Source organism: Mauremys reevesii, linkage group 13, assembly GCF_016161935.1.
Source record: "Mauremys reevesii isolate NIE-2019 linkage group 13, ASM1616193v1, whole genome shotgun sequence".
In the NCBI taxonomy this organism is placed as follows: domain Eukaryota; kingdom Metazoa; phylum Chordata; order Testudines; family Geoemydidae; genus Mauremys; species Mauremys reevesii.
Genome location: NC_052635.1, coordinates 40,383,597 through 40,404,684, shown reverse-complemented (window position 1 = coordinate 40,404,684; position 21,088 = coordinate 40,383,597). Strand labels below are relative to the sequence as shown.

Genomic DNA, 21,088 nt, shown 5'->3' with positions numbered 1-21,088 from the left:
ACCTGTCTGATGAATAATCATCACATTTTAAGGGATTTAGCCCCATTGAATTCAATGGCAAAATTCTGATTGACTTCAGTAGAGCCAGGGTTTCACTAGGGGTGCTGGAACATTTTGTATAGTTGGGGTGCTGAGAGCCATTAAACCAAACTGTAAACCTTGTATATGATGGAAACTACTTTGAGCCAGAGGGTGCTGCTGTACCCGCGGCACCTCTAGTTCCAACACCTATTGTTTCACCCATTGTATTTTTACCGGTCCTGCTAATCCAGCATCCATTCTCATCTTCCTTGTGCACTCACAGATTCTGCTGAAATCAACAGGAGTGTTGAGCATGGAAGTAATATAGAATTAGATCTTTAAAATGCAAAGCTAAGTATGAGAGATTTTGAACAAAATATATTTAACTTTCCAGTAAAATTTTCAAAGAAAACAAAAGTGTTAAGGGGGGGAGCAGATTTTTTCAGATTTTTGTCAACAAACTTCACACTTGAAAGCACATTTTTCAGTATTTGGTTTTTGAAAAACATTTTTTGTTATTTTGGGAGTTTCATTTTTTGACACAAATCCCATCAAAATTAGATGAAAAGAGAAAGTTTTTCATGAACATTTTCACTTAGTCATATATATATAGATATAGATGATATAGATATATAGATATTTCACAGAAAAAAGTGACAATTTTTATGAGCAGCTCTACAAAAGGCAACTTTAAAATACCCCCAGACATGCAATATTTAGTTTCTTGTAGTATACTCATACTGTGAGCAGCATTAACAGAATCCTTCTCAAACAAGGTCTTATGCCTTTGAAGCTGGAAACTTCATAGCTTGTAGACATGTTCTCATCTTGATTTTCTCTTTCATTAAACTTCAATATTTTCACTGTCAACATCAGAAATTAAAAAAATAATAATTTAAATTATTGAATAAAAATAGGAAATCAGCAAACAAAATTAACATTGGTGATTCTTAATCGGGCTTCTGAGTGATTTACAAAAGCTACATCTGTTAAATAGGGGTACCAAGAGTTTAAGGAAATGTGGTCTGGTTAATAAAGCCAGGCTAACGTGACTAACTCTCCTTCATTCTGTATTTATACATGTCTAGTTCAAGGGATCAGGATGTCTTTGATTTTTGTGGATACACGCACTTCCTTCATGTTCTGTTGATTAAGAAAAAGTTGTAAAATAAGCATATCTAAAAAAATTCAAGGCCAGAATTTCAGCCCTAGGGCCAGATCCTCAAGGTACCCATTAACTTCAATGGTGTCATGCCCATTTACACCAGCTGAAGATCGGGCCATATTATAGCCTTTATATTTGCAAACCCACTTTGCATGCCCAACTCGTTCCAGGCATGAAAGATTCCATGCAGCTGCTTTCCCTGAAAAATTGGGCTTATTGAAATCAGATGTCAGCTGGAAATATGCCCTTCCATGTTTTAACCTGTTTAAAACATAGCTGTATCCAAAGGGAGAGAAAAGAAATGGACCATAAAAGGTCTTGCTGACCTCTTCACAATGACAAAAAAAAAAAAAAAAAAAAAAGTAGCAGCAAAATCTATTGTCCTCATGAGGAGTCTGTAACTGGTGAATGAATTCAGCAAGAGTGGAACTTGAAGTCAACCAGCAGCAGGATGTGTTTAAAATGCTACTTTCTCCGGTGCACAAAAGTGACGGAAAAACAGAGAGGTGGTAAAGCTATTTTGATCAAATAATAACAAATAACAAATCCTCATTACTTTTATGATGTTAAAAATATATTTTTAGGACAGCGCAGATTAGTAGCCAGTCGAATACTTCATTTTGCAGCCATCTGGCCTAAATTGCTTTTCCACTCCCTCAAATTACCTACATTAGTAATTGGTATTTCAAAGTGCGACTTTCCACAGAAAAGCTCTGTGGCACTCTGATTAGTTTAGCTTTTACTCTTTCAAAAGTCTGGGTTTTATCTGGAAAATGCTAATATAACTTAACTGCTAATACCTGTAAGACAAGGTAAAATAGTAAATGGTAAGAGATTAGTGTCTGGACAGATGCTGTTGTAGAGTTCATCTTAAATCACTCAAGGCCAATATCTTTTATACCTATAATTGCTGCTAAAAGTTCAGTGTGGCATTTTGCTGATGTGCTTAAAATAGTCTTCATGGGTGGGCTGTTATACTTGATTTGACAGTAGTTAAGGTATAAGGTGCAATGATCCAGCTGAATGCCTGTCCAAATCATTTTGATAAGTGAACTGCCTGTGCAGAAACTCCTTAATTGTTCCAATATTCTTCAATTGTTCTTGTTATTAGGGTCTTTGAAAAAGGTCATTAATCAATCACAGACAGTGTGAAGGTTTTATGTTTTGTTTGCTTAATAAAACACATCTTTAGGGAAGTATAGCCTTCTTAATTTCTTAGTAACTGATTTTAGTGCTCCCTTTCCGAAAAATAAATTGGGAATGTGAATCATTTAATGTCTCCAATAATAGGGAGGTACACGGTGAGCACCCTTCCTTGCTCCAGGTTCTTTTTCTCAGATTGCAGATGCAGGAGAAGCTAGCAGACTTACTTAGATGCAGCAGAGGATAATAGATGGGTCCACGACGACTATAAACCTGTAATTCTCTCAAGGGGGGGTGAAATGATCTTGGTAAGCATGGGACTAGATGCCACAAACTTTTTAGGCCTATACCCACGTCCTAGGCCTGCTACTGCATCATGTGGGTTTGGACAAGTCACCTAACTAGTCTATGTCTCAGTTTCCCCATCCACAAAATAAAACTAATTCTTATGTACAGTGCTTGACGCGTGGATTAGTAAGCGACTGCTTTGACATGCACAGAGCTCTGAAGATGCAGAGCACTTTACAGCCTAAAGGCTGTTCTAACTTGTGCCAGTTCCCCCAGGGAACCATTGGCTGATATAATAGGCAGTGGGCACCAAAGCCCAGAGCTAGGCTGTGTGACTTTCTCCTGGCTATAATCCAAATCCAAACATCCCACTATGATAGGGTGAGGCACAGTGGTACAAGTAGAAATCATTTCTTGCCGGTACTGGACTCATGGGATGGACACAATGGGGGGGGGAGCACATGACCTCCCCACGTGACTCTCCATGTGACTCCTCCCCATCCTGCCCCCAACCCGGGGCCCCGCCTTCTGCCAAGTGAAGGGAAATCTGGTCTCACTGTAAAAGATGGTGTTTGGAGTCACATGGGCAAGTTACATGTCCATCACCCCCACCTACATTCTAGTTAGAACCTTCACCTTGTGGGCGTTATCACAGGAAGAAACATAGTAAATATAGCTAATGTTCATAACTTCAGATACCAAGATAACACATGCATAGAAATAGCATAATCATAAGTATCAGCTATTTCACGTACATGATTATTCCCAAAAGAGATTCTGAAAAATCACATCATGTATCTTAGACCTATGTGCCCCACTGGAATTTTGTTCTCTGTTACATAACAACAGAGATGGAGCCAGTGACATGACTCTGTTTAGTGTAAAAGGGCAAGGTTAAAGTTTAGCTGTTCAGGTGTGACTGAGCCTTAGTCAGTGAGGGCATACCGGCTGGCACACATCCAGATTAATGGGCTTCAATGTTCCTTTGTAGTTAACTTTTTAACGTTCATAAACCTGGTATGTGCTGAGGTGGTTTAAGCATAACACAGGTTTTTAGGTTTGCAAATGTGTGAATCCCTGCCTCTATGAGATTTTATTATTATTATTTTTTTATTTGCTGTTCATAATGTGGGAAGGTCTCCTCTCTGTCCTCTGCTCATGAGGTTATGTATGTGTCTTGTAGCACTCTTCTGAACACCAGTTGGAAGGAATTTTTTTTTCCAGTAAGTGTGGACGGATTCTTTTCTCTTAAAAGGCATGTACTTTTTTCAGGTACCCGCTGATTAACGCAGAAAACAATCGGGGCTGTTAAACTTTCTTCAAATTCCATAGAAAATTAAGTTCAGCTAAATTTTCCAGTACAGTGATGAAATGGGTGTTTGTATATACAAACATCAACATGCTTAACTTCTCATTTTACCCCCAAATATGCAGTATTTCAGTCTGTTTATATGGAATATGGGAGTTGGGTGAGGAGCCATTTCAGCATATGTATGATTTATTAAAAGACAACATTTAAGTAGGACTGTATCCTAAACTGCATTATGGAATTGTCCCCAAACATTGCATTTCAATGGGAGATTCAACTTCCTTTATAGGAACAGAACAGACTCCTGAAACTCTTACCACAAAAGTGGTCCATAGTTATACAAATAGTCCCATTGTCTTCAATGGAATTGATCAAATGATTAAGGGTTTACAGGATTAGGTTCCAAGTTTCTAAATTGTTCTGGATGAAACTGACAATGCCTGAGCTGTCAGATCAGAAGGAGCTCCATTCGAATAAAGGTGGGCAGATGTGTGATAAGTCTTAGCTCCGTTGATAAGATGAGGAACATATTTTCAGCAAAGGTCTTGGCAGATTCCTGAGGCAGCTGGTTTAAGGCTGTCGGTGTCCAGCATTATAATCTTCACTTATAGTTCTCTCACCCACAAAGCTGGAAAATGAGGCATTTGTTTTCTTTGTTTTGCTGCTCCAGTTCCAGTTAGCAAAAGGCATGTCAGAATAGTTTGGCTGCAAAGAAGAATTCTGTGTACATGGGCACACCCCCTGATTCCTGTCAGGCTGCAGAAGAAGGGCTGACATCAGAATCCAAACATCCTCTGGTCAGTGCAAGCAGAGGCATTCCTCTAATTATTTGGACTGGATGTGATGCAGTATGGATGTCGTGGATAATTCAGACCAAGGGGGAGAAACAGAATCAAAAACATTGTTTAAACACCTTCCGTCCCTCCCTCACCCCTCTCCTCTTGAGGACTCCTGACCAACTTAACAGCACAATACATGTGTGAACACACTTAAACAAAGCCTTAAATGTATTGTGCTGTTAAAGCAGTGGTTCTTAAACTGAGGCTACCGCTTGTGCAGCGAAAGCCCCTGGCGGGCCGGGCTGGTTTGTGTACCTGCTGCGTCCGCAGGTCCGGCCGATAGCGGCTCCACTGGCCGCAGTTCGCTGCTCCAGGCCAATGGGAGCTGCTGGAAGCGGCACGGGACAAGGGATTTCCTGGGCGGCACTTCCTGCAGTCTCCATTGGCCTGGAACAGCGAACCGCGGCCAGTGGGAGCCGCGATCGGCTGGATCTGCAGACGCGGCAGGTACACAAACCAGCCCAGCCCGCCAGAGGTTTTCCCTACACAATCGGTGGCCCCAGTTTGAGAACCACTGTGTTAAAGCCATATAAAGAATGAATGCCCTCCCTAGCCACATTCTTCTCCTTTAAGAAGCAGTGTGCAGCCCCACCCCCAGAGGGGGGTGGCGCTAGCCCCAAGTTTTTCCATACCCTGTACCCACTAAAAATCTTTTGCTGGTACTGCATACAGTAGGGCACCGCTCTACTTGCATTTCTGGTGAGTCAAAGTAGCTTCACCCAAGTGGAGACTCTGGTCCAGGCCTGAATTTGACCTCTGTCTGAAAAGCTCTACGTTTCATGTGATTTCAAGGTTATCATAGTAACAATGGAATTTTTTATTGAATGGACAAAAGTATTCAATAAGTATGATGTATGAATTGTGCATAATTTGTTGGCACTTAATGCAGGCCTAAGGCAGCAGGTTCTTATTTCAAAAATAAACTCTTCACTGACAAAACACTCTTGACAAAATATTTAAATTTGATAAAATATTTAAAATTTTGCACTTACTGCTTTTGGAAATGCTTATTTTATGTATTATCTATGGTTAAGAACATTTCCTTGGGTCTACTACTGGAGGGAGGTTAGCTAGGAAGCAATCCCTAGGGAGTTATAGAAGAGATCTGTGAGTAACCCCAGCATTGCTATTTTTCTCTCACATTTTCTCTTTCCTATCCAGTCTCACTCATGTGAAGTACCTGTGTTAGGTTGTCCACAAGGTGTCCAGACTGAAATGCAACCCCCTACAATTGTGATTATTTTCCATTTTGCCTGCAAATATTTTTCTCATCTCTAGCTATGGCATTTCAATCACAAGGACTTTTCTTGGAAGAAATTATAATGTAAAATATAAAGGTGGCATTATTAAAAAGTTTCTTTTACTTGCATTTATTAAGGACCTGATCCAAAACCAACTGAAATCAATAGAAAGACTTGCATTGACTTCAGCAGGCTTTCAAGCAGGTCCTTAATGAACCCATTCCCAAAATCTCTGGGCCACATTCTCCATTGCTCTGTACATTGTGGTGTCCCTGGTGTCACATGGCGTAGGGGAATGGAGAACACAGCCATCTGTGAGGAGAGGAAAGGGGAGGGGAATGTACACATTACAGGTTTTCAAGGTGCCAAATGCAGTTGTGAAAATACAGATGACCTGGGCCTGATTCTGACACCACACCAGTGTAATTCCATTGCATTCCATTGACAGTATCAGATCCATCAAAGATTTTACATGTCCTCTTACCTACTTTCCTGACAGTTCACTATAATTGAAAGAACGCACACATGGTGTGCGTAGAATTTCCTGCAATTCCTGGAAGCATGCAATTATTTGGAAGAGGAAATCCCTTACCTGATGTTGGACCATGAATAAATGAAAAATATTTAAATCCCTTAGGAATTAGACAATGGTGTCTGGCTGAAAAATGGAGAGGATACGATTCCCTTAATTCCTTTATGCTTTTTGCATTCCTAAGATTGCATATTTTTTTAAAATCTTCTTTTACCACAATTTTATCTCCCTGATCATCCAGCACAATCAGCTCTCCTTTTGAGTAAGATTCAAATGCAGAGTTGCCAAACAATACTGACATCAAAATATAGTTACCAACATTTCTAAATTTAGGGCCAGATTTACTATATGCTATGTGACAAGGGAACATTTTCCAGTAATCATATCACAGGAAGAAAATGAAAATTATCCCCATGCAAACAACACTACAAATATTTCATCCCTCCTTGTAATGCAGATTTGCCATGTTATGTTATTTAACTGATTAACTATGGTAATTAGTTATGTAAAATATATGCAACAGACTCTGTATATTTTTGTTTGTTTGTTACATTTTTTTAGGACAGGATTTACCTTTTTAAAAAATACCCTAGATGTCTCTTTTGGCACAGGTTCCTTTAAACTTGCAAGTTTCTCCAGGGCATTGTAAAAGAAGGAGAGAGGAAAAGAGAGATATTTTCACACATATGAAGAAGATTTATTGAATAAGAGAGCCATAGAATTTGATCATTTTGCTGCATTTTCACTCTTCTTCAGAACAAAGATAAAAAAAGAAATTCCATAAACTGAACATAACTGATTTTATGAATCTTTAAGACGCACATGCATAGTGTACACAGACCTGAAGGTAAAAGGAAAATATGCATATCTGAAAGTCTGACACTCACCGTTGTTTTAGCGATCTGAGTTATGAATGCTGTGCTTTGCTGATGGTGTGTAATTACATGAACTCTGGTGTAAAAATCTGTGGTCCAGATCGCCAGCTGGTGTAAATCGATGTACGTCGATGGAATGGTGCTGCTTAGCACTGGCTGCAGATCCGTCCCTGTCAGACATCATAGGATTAATAAACAAAATAATAACTTGAACTCCATTAGATCCTTTCTTCTGAGTAACCCAGAGCACTTCATAAGTATCCACTCTTGCTGGGGTAAGGAGGTTTCTTGCCAGCCTAACTTGCTGCACACAAGGGCAGGTCATGATACTGCCACCTACACTCCCTGTGGGTTTCTATTGGGAGGGACACTTTAATCTCTGCCAAGGACTCCATGGAATACCCACAAGTTGAGGGAAGGTGCTGTGCTAAATGCATTTTTTCTCTCTTGCTAGCACAACACTTTGGGGCTTGCTCCACTTGATTGTGGGGTCCCCTGGTAAAGAGGATGTTGTGGACAACTTAAACCATAATCATCATTCTCCAGATGGGCTTTCTACATTGGGAGGCCCATTAACTAATTAAGCCCCAGAACTGATCTGTATGGTAGATAAGCAAAGAGAGGAGCCATATAGATCTGCAGCAGTGGGAACTGAGGTTCAGCAAAACATCATTACTTGAGCTGACATATGAGCTGGATGCCTGTGTGACCCGTCAGTTGGTTCTGAAAAACGCCATAAGCAAATGGTCAGGATGTCAGCTTTACATCTTAGCCACTGTCCAGAAACGCAGCACTCCCTCGCACAGTGCTAGGGAAGCACTTTGCTACTGCTGCAGAATTAAGAGTTCCACACATTCAGCATCACCTCAGCTTCTACAGAGATACAGAGAGAATGATAACTTCTTTCTTGAAATGGCTGAAACATTAATGCACCAAAGTCAAATAGTTTATGGAAATAAGATTGTTTGGTTATTTGTTTATTTCATTTCTTTCCAAGCCTATGGCAGTAACACAAAGCTGATTAATTAGGTGACACTCTGATCAGCCAAGAGGCAAAGTGCAACCCATTTATATCTAGGATAACATTTTTAAGGGCTTTTTAAAAACATAATTGTTTGTTTGCAAAAGTTAAAAATAAATAGTGCCTCCTGCAAAGAGCAGGCACAGAGATACTGAGGTTCTGCAAAGACGGATTTATAATGGTGAAAAGAAAATGCCGCTTTAATAAAGCACCTCATAATATAGCCACCTGTTTTCACATACAGCTGAGAGTGACAGACCTCCACTCTCAAGGATTAGGAGGTGTAACAATCTAGAGAGAATATTGCTTAGTATTATTGAACAAAATCCTGGAGGTCTCAGTTCTGCTACTTTTATTCACATTGAATAGCCCTCACTGAAGCACTCTCATTGGGTTCAATGGGCATATTTATGTAAGGACTATTCTGTGTTTGGAATTCATATGAGTCAATGCAACTCAGTATGAGTAAAGGGAGGGTAGACTCAAACCTTAAATCCTTACACTTATCCATAGAGAGATGAGAGGTTATCCTGAAACAAATCTACATGTCTTTTGTGTATGGCCAATGGGCCTGGATGTTTATCCCTGTCCTATTTCTCTCAATAATTTAACCATATGTGGTGACCAGATAGAAGCAGGAACATAAGGGTTAGAAAGGTGAAAAACAATGGGGTGGAGGAAAACCCCCAATTATCCCAAAGTTTTAGGGTCAGATACTGCTCTTGGTTACGCTGGTGGAGCTATGGCAGATTTTTTTGCCAGGGTAGCAGCAGAATTCACAGCATAACCAGAGAGATATCTCATATCATCAAGACATTGAGTTTATCGGACATATGGGTCAGATGAGCTGAGGATGATTGCTGAAGCTTATGTTGTCTGGGTGCCAGGGGATGGCTGCAGCGATGTGGTTAGAATATATGGCTGACTGGATGGGATGCAGTGTGGTGCACTTCTCAAGGCTATGTGAAGACCTGCCCATGGAAAAAACTGTGGGTAAAGAAGAACAAATCTCATCCAGGTTCTCTCTGAAGATATTTCTCCATAATCATCCCATTGTCAGGGAAGGGGGATTCCTATACAATTCTTCAATTGCTGAGGGGATGGATTTTCCTCTCTCCCAGAGCAGGACATGGGCCCTGCTGAAAAAAAGTCATAGATGGGCAGGATCTGCAGCTATCTCCTGGGATCCACCAAACTTCACAGCAACCCTAGGCAAGGAAGCACCAATAGATCCAAACTCACAGGGACTCCCTCGGCTGCAGCTTTCCCTAGAACTCTCCCTTACTGGAGAATCCCCACAGGAAGGAGGACAGTAGAGACGCCTTCAGCCATGTTACTTTTCTACCCTCAGTTCTGCAGGCCCAGCCTCATCTCCCCTTTGCACGTTCTATACCAGCCCACTCACTGCCTGCCCTCTTCTCTGTGTGTGGGAGCTAGGAGGACTGAGGGAAGGGGCTGGAACACTGCAGCTGAGGTATATACAGAAAGGGATGCCAGGGGACCCAAAATTAATAGCAATGGTGATAGCTTGGTATTTTCACAACACTCCGTATTTTAAATTCATTATCTTTTACATTTGAAATAATGTTATCATGTATAATTATTATTATTAGCACTTTTAATTAATTCTCTGGTTACTCACTCTTCAGTCAAGTAGAAATTTTACTTCATAATTAGAGTATTCTGTTCTGCCTCTTAACCTCTAGCTGCTCTAACACTGCTTCAAGTAGATAACTATGAATAATCTCACTTCTATCTTCTAATAATAATTAGGAAGAATTTCAGTTTGAGGAATCTTCTACCATGGAAAAACAATTTGGATTTGAGCTTCCTGCAATTACACAAGCAAAATTCCCATTGACTTGACAGCAGTTACATGCCCAGACAAAGCGGTAAAGCACAAAAGGTGATTTTTAAAATGATGTGGTGGTGTTAGATGTGAACGTTTAGAACCACTATTCAGAGTGGCCAATAGGGGGCGTAGAACATGTATGCATGTTCAGGAAATAGAAACAGGAAATGGAGACAGTTTTGTGTTCACTCCATCCATGGTGCTTTGGATCTCTATAAATCTCTACAAATATTTCCTGATATTTTTAACATCATCATATTATTACAGACTAAATTCTCTCCTCACATCCATACAGAGCGGGCCAAACCTCACCATTTTCAATGAAAAAAGGCACACATTTTTAAATGAATTATGACTGTTCTTCCCTCCTCTTCTATTCACTTCTTGTAGCATTTAGGCTGTTATGAGAGTGCTGCACAAAAGAGAGATATCTGTACACATATGCTGGGATTTAAGAATATGAAGCATTGTTCATAAATTAGGTTCTACACAGTTGTGATTATGCACAGCAAATTGCGTCTTGAGTCCAGCTCTTAACACAAGTAATCGATTTCTACTCACACAAAGCTTTGCTGGAAGTGAATTTTAAGCTTGCTTGCACATATGCAGAAGTGGCACATTTTACATGGGAAGTACTACTGCTTGACACAGCAAGGGGATAAGACTCCTAGAATTCCCTTGCCAGATCTTTGGGCACATAGGCAATTAAATGATCAAGATAAGTATTTAACTACACCCCCGACAAAGAGGACTATGTCTCTCACAACTAGGACCGAGCACATGACATTAATTTATGTCAGTGACTGTGGCGATGACAGGAAGTTACAAACCTCTAAATGGTATTCGGTATATTTTATACAAGATGAGATACTACAGGATGTACAATAGGGAAAGGGTTCCCAATGGCAGCTTAATAAGCCATAAGCCCTATTTCTGATTGTAACCAATCTGCTTGTCCAATCAGAGAAAGAAAACAATATTATGTGACCAATTGTTACTACACAGCATTTGAATTCTAGTCTATATAGGTTCTTATGCCACGCTCATCACTGTAGTATCTGTGTTCCTACATCTAAATATCAAGTATTGCAGCAAACCATTCACTTATCAACAAGATTAAAATAAAACAATCCCCCAATTTTGTTGAGTAAATACAAATTCCAAATGAAATAATTTAGGTCTTTTGTGGACACTCTATAAGATTTTTTTCCCTGAAGTCCTTGCATCATGAATATATCGTTTTATTCCAGAAGGAATCAAAAGTGTCAGAGTGAATGCATATAAAATAACCTTGTTGCTTATATTGAGTAACACTGTAAATGAATCTATCCTCTTTTCCATGCCTAATAATGCTAATGCATGTGAATTGAAAAGAGAATATAATCCATAATATATGCACAAAACCTGCATTATTGTTGGTACAAGAGTCACGCTTGTCCTTGGGGGTTAGTAATATGCAGTGGTAGTACTCTTTTATTTAATAAAGTCTTCATTATTTTTTCTTTTAATTGAATATTTTATACTTTATAGTAGCATTAGTAAGACCATTTTCAGCTGTATTTTTACTATAACCCAGCCATCCTGCTGTTTAGCACTCTGTAGGGATGTGTGAATCTGCCTGTCAAAACCTGATATGAGCCAAATTTTATCTCTTTGGAAATTCAAAAAAGTTCAGCAAACTTCTCATTTATTTGTGTGTTTCTGCACTTTTTTGATCTCACGTAGATAGAAGCAGAAGTGTAGAAACACTGCGACAAAGGCAGTCACTTCTGAAAGTATTTCTGGTCCACCTGAAATGCAGAAGCAGTAGGCCCCATTCAGTGGGGCCAGAATTTCACCCATAGGTGTTTTGCAGAAAGCCCACTGCATTGAAAGCTTTGAACAGAAGCAAGAATCTTTCCCAGCAACCAAGCAAACATGTTGGGACAGGTCTATTACCAGCCCCTAAAAACAGAATAAACTGAATCCTGCAGAATTAGTCAAGACTTAATTTTCATAAGACTTCCAGTCTAGTTTTCAGACCAGGGAGGATTAGACAAGTATCTGAGGCCACCAGAGGACTAGCTCATTCATCTCTCAGAAACAGCTTTAATTCCTCTATGGGTGGAGAGATTTCTCTCTCCCTTGAGGGATTGTCCCGCCTCCCCCCGAATTAGGTTGGGTTTGCAAATGTTGGCCCTAGTGTGCCAGATGCTATGTTCAGATGTGTCCATTGTTATAATGTAGCACACACAGTTACAGATATTTGCATTAAATAGGAAAATAGAGGTGATAAGAAATGCAACACATTTGACCTGCTAGGAAGCATATGTATTTCCAGGATCTGACCCTAAAGACTGCAAAGATAAAATAGAGCATTTCGCCATGGACACTGAAACCTGAGGCACATGGTTTAAACAAGCATGATTCTGATTCAGCAGATCCTAGCTGCAGCCTCCACTGGCCCACCTGCAATGTAAAGTTGCCATCCTCTGACACAAAATCTGAGAGCAGCAATGGTAAAACAGCAACCTTGAGCATTCTGAAACCATTAGCCAGACCCCAACCACCATGAGATTGGCTTAAAATAGGATTTTTTTTTTTAAAATAACACATTTTATTTCTCTTTTTATTTGTTTTCTGAGTGTTTAGTGGCTCATGTTTCCAACTTTTCTCTGTAACCATGAAGGCTAGAAACTGAGGGTGTGTTGACACTGCAAGAAAGACCCACAGCAGTGAGTCTCAGAGCCTGGATCAGCTGACTCGGACTTGTGAGGCTCAGGGTCCGGGGCTAAAAATAGCAGCGTAGGTGTTCAGACTCAGGCGGGAGCCTTTGAGGAGGTCTCAGAGCACAAAACATCTACACTGCTGGTTTTGCCCTGCAGCCCAAGCCTGATTCAACTGACCTGGGCTCAGACTCACTGTTGTAGAGTTTGGGTTTTTTTTTTGTGGGGGGGGGGGGTTGCTGTATAGAGGTAACCACAGTATTTTTTAAATGAAAACTGCATGCCTCCCATAAAAATCTGACTGCAGGAACTGGGGTGTTAAGTAAGCCACCCGCTATCACCCAATCCATGGTACAATTAGGACAGTTGGTAACAGTTGCAAATACACCTCTACCCCGATATAACGCCACCCGATATAACTCGGATTCGGATATAACACGGCAAAGCAGCACTTGGGGGAGAGGGGGCAGGGCTGCGCACTCTGGTGGATCAAATAAAGTTTGATATAATGTGGTTTCAGCTATAACGCAGTAAGATTTTTTGGCTCCCGAGGACAGCGTTATATCGAGGTAGAGGTGTACTCTATCTTCCCATAGGGTGCTATAATGCCCCCCGGTGAGCAGAGGCGCAGTGTCCAGAACTGAAGTCTGCATCTCCCTGCATCTTGCATAGTGATTCCCACCAAACCTGTGGATGTCACGCTGGCCATGGCCTTTGCCTCATTTGTTTTGTGGGTAAATAGCAAAGTGCCATTTCCAGTGCTATCAACCCAGGCCCTTTCTCTAGCACTAATTTAGAAATCACACAGCTTTTGGAGATTAGGCCCTCAGTAAATACAAGTGAAAATTCATTGGCAATGTATGGAACGTATGCATTGGGAGTACAGCTTGTAAGTCTGCTTATGCTTTGACCTTCCTGTTTTGCCAGGTCTAATTCTGAATTGCTCTGCATATCCCAAAGCAACCAATTGCTTATTCTGCCCCTGTTACTAGTTTAGGGTAAGAATATGTTATTGGGTTGTTGTTGTTTTTTGGCCTGCTCTATTTTCTCTCTCTCTCTTTTTTTTAATTAAAAAAGTCTTTTGTTTTTCCAAACAATGAAAGGGTAAAATGTCTCCCATTGTATCCAATGTTTCCTATACATTTCAACAACAATTCATGGACAAACAGCATATGCCCTGTGGGAAAAGTATTTGTACAGACAAAAGATGTTGATATATTCATGCAAATAACTACACAGTTTTCCAAACAATTGTATATGCTTTCCCCTGCCCCCTTTTTTTCCAACTGAGGCACCAAAGTGGGAAATGTCTACATTTAGTAACAAAATAAGTTTAGCAAACAGCATTTTAGCCAAGTTCCCCTTACAGAATTCCATTAAAAACATTCTATAGCAGCCTTTAGTTAACTATTCATGTAGGTGACAGAGTCTTCTGAGCCGAAGAGCTCCTGCCCCGTGTGCTCTCTCGTCTTCCAGCTCACAGCTCTCATAAGAGGACATTTTATTTAAATGATTTTCTGAAACACCTACACAATTAATAGGTTTCTTTTTCCCCTCGGTTGGATTTGACAAACATAAAATGAAACCAACCCCCTCCCCCCACACACACACCAAACCATTTTTTTCCAATAAACCCACAGGTTAAGACTCATGTTGCATCTAAAAGGGGAGAGAAAGAAAACTTTTAAAAGGTAGATTATTTTCAAACCATTTCTCTTATTGCTTCCTGCTCAGACTGCCAGCTTCAGCGATGACTCCGAACACTGTAGTGTTTTGGGATATGAATTCAATTTTCCTTTAGGGTCTCATTTAGGTCTAATGGAAATGACCCTAGTTCAAAGTCCCTGGAGTAGGAGATGCTTGCCCCTTGTCATCAGTTCACATTTAATTTAAGAGAACATGAAGAAAAAAGAAAGAGAGGTGCAAATCTGATCTGTGTGTTTGCTTTAGCGACAGCATTTGTATGAGCAAATGTGAAAGGAGAAAAGAGCTAGCAAATGGAGTGACTTGAATATTTTTGATGGCAAAAAGCTTTGGAAAAAAGGTTTCCTTTCACCCAGAATTAAATACCTATGAGATGTAGCTCTGCATAAGTAGGGGGGGTCAGAACAGAATGCAGATCGATGTGGACACAGGGGCAAGGACAGACACACACATGGAATTAAATGGCAGGCTATCACTTTTATTATACTTTAACACAGGGGAGGGATGCTACCTGCCCATCACCCAGACTCTCCCACACCAGGAATTTAACTGGTTCTAGTGTGGGGTGTACAGGGCTCACTACTATATAACCCATTAACTGGCTCCAGGGTTACAGGGTCCTTACCATATAACCCATAACGCAGGGTGGCTCTCCTCAGCCTACCCCCCTACCCCAGTACTGAGCTTTCTCTGTGTGCTAGTGTGTGCGCGTGCATGCACACACACACACACACACACACAAACACACACACCCCAAGCAGGAGAGAGTGTGCAGCACACTGGGGACCTTGGCACAAGAAGACCACAATGGCTAACGTTGGGCTGCGAACGCCACAAGGTCTCACTCTATCACATGAGCCCACGACCCATCTCCAAAATCCCAGGTCTTTTATCTCTGGGAACTATTCATTTTATTCTCTTAGCCACACTGGAAACTGGCCAGAAGTTGCGACGATATATAACCATCACATACTGTTACCAGTAATCGAAACAGATATAAGAGAAGTGGCATCTTTGTCCACTTGGGACAAATAAACACCACCACCTCAGTACTTCAGTTAGGTACTAAGCACATCCTTTACTTACATAATATAACTAGTGAATTCTAGAGACCTGATTCAATGGGAACTTGGATTGAGAAGAGACTGAAGAATATGGCCCCAAAATGTGAACTAATTATGTCCAGCTCTTTAAACCCATGCCTATAGGCTCTGCTACCAATTCTTTTCATAAAGGAACATGTAATATTTTGAAGATGTCATTCAAATACAAAGTTCTAATAGGTGATTGTTGTCCCAAAGCACAAGGAAAAACAAAACATATATAAGGAAAAAAATTACATTTGCATCAGAACAGTGCAGTGCTAAAAATATATATTGTATCAGACAGTATACAAGTCACTGTCCGTTTCTATCAATGATAGAGCAGGCAAACCCAGTAGCTCATATTACTCCTCTCTTTTCTGCAGCTTCCCCTTAGGTATCACATAAATTAGTTAGCCAGCTACTTACCTTTCCTCAGGAATAGACTGTCTTTGTCAGTTTGTCCTGACTTTATCTGTGGTGAGTTAAGCTGTGCCTGAAGAGTTCTGGAAGGTTCCTTGATATCAGAACAGAGAAACTTCTATTTAAATCATCATCATAATAATGGTGCCCAATTCAGTTGCCAAAGTGGAGGGGGGAAGCTTTCCTACTGTGATTTTCCTAGGGTATTTGCTACAAGATAGGAGAGCATGGGGGATAGCTTGCCATGCTCACAAATCTGTTCCAGTCAAGGAAGAACTGAAAAGTCGGGAAGTAAATGAGTAAAAGTATCTCAAAATGACAAAGAAACACCCGAAGATCATATAAATTCATTCTAGAGAAATCAATGGATGTTCATTTCAGTTATGCAAGAAGAAAGGCATGCAGAACATAGAAGAAAGAAAGTGAACAAGGCACCAATGTAACTACCACACACTGTTACAAGTAATCAAAACAGATATAAGGGAGGTGGCATCTTTGTCCACTTGCTTCACATCACTGATGGAGATGAGCAAATCAATGGCAAAGTTCAATGGTTTGCAAAACCTCAGCTAGATATGAAACAATTCCCATCCTGTTTCCATCATATGGGTTGAAATTCACCCCAGTGTTCAGAATCTGTACAAGGCCATACACATCTATTAAGCCCTCCGTATGGGGCTTAAATGGTACATTGGATGCCTTGCAGTGAGGTGAATTGCATGTTTTGCTGTATGATCTCCAAAGTGACTTCTTGTGGAATGTACAAACACACTTCTCTAATGGCCAGAAAAGATTATTTTTCTTTTCTAAAATCACTAAAAATAAAAAAGAAATGTGTTGCCACGTTTAGTTATGTATATACGCAGGCAACTGGTCCTTTCATAGAAATTCATGACTTAAACCAAGTATTTAGGATAGTCTAAGAACAATCCAAGAGTACAGTTCTATTCATTCCCAATCCCACTGAACCACTAAGCAACTATGCAATCTGAAGGACAAAATAATCACAAGTCATTACATAAAAAATACAGTTTTTGAACAAACTACAGAGTTAGCCAGCTGTGTCTCCCATATTGTATCTCAGACGATTATGTTGTGTTCTTTCCCCCTAGTTTAGCAGATGAGTTGAAAAATTGCCAACAAAGCACAGAGTTCAAGATGCAGATTTGTAGATCAAGCTGGTATTTCTTTCCTTAACCACCTCCCTCAACAAGAAAAAAATATCAAAGTTAAGAAAATATTTTGTTAGTCTGTATTCTGAATCTACTTTTTTAACAAGTGCCCAGGGATTTCCTCAAAATATTGGACAATTGCAGACTTGAGATGTCCAGAATTATTCCAGTGGGCAAAGAAAATGGAAGCGATTGTAAAAATAAATAAAGATACAGCTTGCAAAAATATTATTCAGCATTGAATAATATGGACCAGATTATCCCTAATGTAAGATCACCATTAATAGGCTTGATTATCCTCTGACACTGAACTAAAGCTAGAATAACTATTCAGATGCAATCTGTCATGTGGCAATTTTGCCACTGGTCCTGCAGAGACAACCCACTGCATCCCCTGTTCCTGCTCCATGACCCCTATGCCAGTGAGTAGGGATGAACGAGGTGGGAAAGGAGCTGCTATGGCGATGCATAGTTCCTCATATGCTGTAGAGATTAGGGTGACCAGACAGCAAGTGTGAAAAATTGGGACAGGGGATGGGTGGGTAATAGGAGCATATATAAGAAAAAGACCCCAAAATCAGGACTGTCCCTATAAAATCGGGACATCTGGTGACCCTAGTAGAGATCCTCCTGGAGCCAGATCTGCCTGTTTTAGGGGTCTGGATTGCTGGAGCTGGAGGATTGGGGTCACTGGAATTACACTGCTGTAAACTTGCAGTAAGTGAGAAGAGAATCAAGGACAACGTAGTCATGCTAGGGATGAGTGTGGCCCCAGATTTTGCACATTCTTAGGCATAACAAAATGGGAATGAATTAAGTCTTACATCTAGATTTTCAGTATTCTCTGTGGACTTGCCAAACCATTAACTTTTTGTGAAAGCAAGTGGGATTGGTGTGGTTTAATAAGGAAATATTAAACCAACTTGAGCATTTCTTATGGGTTATGCATCCAGTGCTTTTAGCCACCAAGAGGAAATTGAAGATTCAGTTATCTTCATTACAAATAGCTGTGATAGAAATAGAACATAGCATGCAGATACATTTATATCATCTGATTTAGTGAAACACTAAAAGGAATAATTTCGAATTCAAAAATATACTAGAGCAGAGTGAGAGTCAAATTTTCTAATGAGTTGAAGTAGTAAAAATGTAAAATTTAAAATAATTCATTTAGGGCCCAATCTAATGCTGAGTGATGTCAATAGGAAACTTCCCATTCACTTCAACAGCTAATGCACCAGGTCTTTAAAAGAGTGGGTCTATAGAAAAATAAAACAGTGTACACACTACTTACAAATGGATTTTAGATCTGATATTCCATTATCTAAGGCCTAGTCTTTGTATTCTCATCACAGGTAAAATTCCTATTTACTTAGCTGGAATTTTGCCTGCATAACAAATCTGGATTAAGGGTCCCACTGTTTTTCTGTGCATTGCCAGGAATAGTTTTTAGGGGTTAGGGTCCATGTAACATATCTATGCAGTCAAAACACTATGGTCCTGATCTCACACCACTGAAGTCAATGGGAGCTTTGTCATTGACTTCAGTGAACTCAAGATCCAGCCCTCTGTGAAAGGAATGTTGACTTGTCACAGGGTTTGATAAGACAATTAAAGTCGGTTTAAAAGTCTTGAGTTTCTTAAAACCTAGTTAACCTTATGCATAAATATTTAATTTCTTTTTATAAAGACAAACATAAATAATTCAAACTGAATCTATTAGGAGTGACCTCCCTCTAAACAAAACATGAGCAGTCTTAGCTCCCAGTCAATAGGGACATCTGTCACTCATTCGGACATCATCCAGTACATTGGCCTGGACAAACCCATTCTCCAGTCAGCAGGAAGAAGCTGTTCTGAGGCGGAATTGCCGAGTGATTTTTATGGTGAGAAGCAGCAGCTGATGCTGGAATGGCATTAGGCGCACTCACATTTTGTTATTTTGGTTTAAATTTTTTATGTTTGCCCTTATAAAAAATTTAAATAGAACATTCTTACCCTTTAGCAAGGCGTATCAGGATTGATAAAGGAATTTGGCTTCAGGAAATAGAGAGGGACTTATAAGGGGCACCCAAAAGCTCTGGACACTACTATATTTATGGAAAGTTCTGACACTGCCTCATCAGACCAAGATTTGCACTGAATTTAACTCTGTGTATTAACATGTATAACTACTGGGGTAGGTATCCCACTTGTATGAATGCAGTCCAAAAGTGGACATAGAAATCAGAGATCTGAGCTGGATTTTTAGCCTTTATATAAGTAAATCCACAGTAGTGACAATTGGATGTTCCAAAGATTTTTTTTAAAAGAGTTTACGTACCTAAGAAAGATCAGCAGCTGCAGCTTTTCAAGCAAAAGTGGTAAAAATACCCATGTCTTGTCTTCGTTGCTTATATCAATCATCACTGCAGACAGTTACTGAAATATGGCTAGTATAAACGAGGACAGAGAGAGGACAGACTGCTATTCAACCATTTCAGTGGTCCAGCAGTCAGAACATCTCTGGGTGCTTTGATTCTCACCACATTGTGTCATGAAGTCAAACCTTACATGCAACATCTTTTAAGGGATAGATCGTGATTATGGACTATCTCATATTCCGGTGATGAAGTTTAATATCATGCATCAATGTATACATGCACAATTATAGATATAAAACTTAACTTTTAAGTTAACCAAGGCAGGCAAAAATTAAATAAAATGAAGCTCTGATGCATTGTTTTCAAGTCATTCCTGATCAGGTGATGCATAGTAGCTATGCAGTGCAGACCAGAGGTGTATACAAAACAGTTTACCCATAGCAGGGACAGGGATAGGAAGAACCCTCCAAGCAATTGGGCACTTAATAGTATTAATGGAGTTAACTTGTTCTTTGTTATTATCCTGTCAGAAGACAAGACAAATAAATGCTTTTTCCACAGAGAGGATTCATATGAATCATGCTGGCTTCTGAAGCAGCTGGATTTGGGGTATACAGAAATCAGGTAGGTAGGTAGGTAGGTAGGTAGGTAGGTGTGTGTGTGTGTGTGTGTGTGTGTGTGTGTGTGTGTGTGTGTGTGTGTGTGTGTGTGTGTGTGTGTGTGTGTGTGTGTGTAAAGGAGATGAATTTTTAAAGATTTGTGCTCAATAACTATGAAATACAAGAGTTCCATTTCAGAGAAAGCTGGTTTTACCGAAAGCATTTATTCTGATTGTGCTCCAATTCTACACAGCATGCATAATTTAAAAACAATATATTTTCAATTATTTTGAGCTTCCAAAACAAGACTTTTTATGGATGTTAAATATAACCAGGTAATCATTAAAATCTTGCTTGTGTTGCTATTTCCTGCAGTTCAAAGCCAACGTTAAATTTTTTTAGTAGTAAATGAGACCTCTGGAGAGAAATGGTTAGAAAGAAATTTAATCAGTTTTTCCACAAGGAAGAGGAAAAAAAAATAAGCAGCAGCAAAATAGCTTTCAATTTTCCTACTTGTTTTGGAATCAAAGTCATGCTCCAATATCCCATTGAGAAGAAAATTATTCTAAGCTAGCAGATCTACAGAGTGAATCTCCATTTCCATGAAAATGTATTGACATTGTGATCTCGCTAATATCTGATTATATCCAGTGAAAAATTGACTGCATGACCAAAAGTGTTTGGGTAGCATTATCTAAATGTTCGGATATGTAGTTTGATGTGACCTCATTATTATCAAATTAATTCAGACCCT

At 39.8% G+C, this 21,088-nt stretch overlaps 1 long non-coding RNA gene across 4 annotated transcripts in view; it reads right to left on the bottom strand.

Moving 5' to 3' along the window:
- Window positions 1–849: 849 nt before the first annotated feature.
- Window positions 850–21,088, bottom strand: part of LOC120380947 — a 77,208-nt gene continuing 56,969 nt past the window's right edge. For all 4 annotated transcript variants that reach the window (XR_005587887.1, XR_005587888.1, XR_005587886.1 and 1 more), the window contains 2 exons: window positions 7,426–7,583; window positions 850–884 (listed from right to left, as the gene is read on the bottom strand). This is a non-coding gene — a long non-coding RNA (uncharacterized LOC120380947). The remainder of the gene's footprint in view (window positions 885–7,425; window positions 7,584–21,088) is intronic.